This window comes from Pseudochaenichthys georgianus, chromosome 20 (genome assembly GCF_902827115.2).
Source record: "Pseudochaenichthys georgianus chromosome 20, fPseGeo1.2, whole genome shotgun sequence".
Taxonomy (NCBI): domain Eukaryota; kingdom Metazoa; phylum Chordata; class Actinopteri; order Perciformes; family Channichthyidae; genus Pseudochaenichthys; species Pseudochaenichthys georgianus.
In genome coordinates this window covers 11,380,565-11,381,477 of record NC_047522.1, presented here as the reverse complement: position 1 = coordinate 11,381,477, position 913 = coordinate 11,380,565, and the positions used below count along the sequence as shown (strand labels likewise).

The 913-nt window shown below is 49.5% G+C and overlaps 1 non-coding gene across 1 annotated transcript; it reads right to left on the bottom strand.

The window, feature by feature from the left end:
* Positions 1-339: 339 nt before the first annotated feature.
* LOC117466120 (5S ribosomal RNA) lies at positions 340-458 on the bottom strand. Its single transcript, XR_004554241.1, has one exon. It is a non-coding gene; the product is annotated as a 5S ribosomal RNA (ribosomal RNA).
* Positions 459-913: the final 455 nt, after the last annotated feature.

The following is a 913-nucleotide window of genomic DNA, read 5'->3' as shown; positions in this document are numbered from 1 at the left end:
GAGGGATCCTGGAGCTCCTTAGTCCGTGTTTTGGGGGTCTTGGAGCGGCCACAGAGAGGTGCTTTTCAAGCTCGGTCTCCTTGCAGTGTGAAATAAACAGAGTGCTCGTGTCCGATCGTGCTACTAATTGATAACTTTTAATAGGAATGTCTGTTTGACATGTGTTCAGAAAGTGCTATTTATTCAGAAATATCACTTTCTGAATGACCCATTTTAATTTGAAACTGACTTAAAACAGACCACCCGACCTTTGCAACTAATCTACCCACGTGTAGCATGCTATTTTCGGTTATAAATATTGTCTTATCACCACGGATGTGCCTGTATTTAACAACCAAAAGCTTACAGCACCGGGTATTCCCAGGCGGTCTCCCATCCAAGTACTGACCCGGCCCGACTCTGCTTAGCTTCCGAGATCGGACGAGATCGGGCGTGCTCAGAGTGGTATGGCCGTAAGCAAAGAGTTTGGAGGGCTATTGGCTCCTTGTAGCTGAGGGGGGCTGGCTGGCTGTCTCAGGGCCGAGTTTGGGTGCTGAAAGGCGGACTGCCAAACCGCCTTGTCGATACCCAGCAGCTGTGGGTTCTGCAGGGGTCCCCGGGCCTGCCTGTGAGCCTGTCTCCCCCTCTCCAGCACCTGCGAGCTCTCTGTGGTGCTGGAGAGGCATTTTCAGGCTTCTCTCTGCACCCTTTTCCCCCTACACAAATGACTTTTAAATGGATACTTTTGGATGTAAATGGTTCACTGTGTCACGGCTATGGGTCTCTGAAACAATCAGGCACTTAGGGGCTGCAGGAACACTTTACCCGCCTTGTAAACACCTTCTCCTGGGTAAAACAATCCATTTATTTCCGCCTGCTTTCCATCAGCACCCGCCAGTCATTTCAAACGGTTTCAAATCGTTTTTTCACTTTT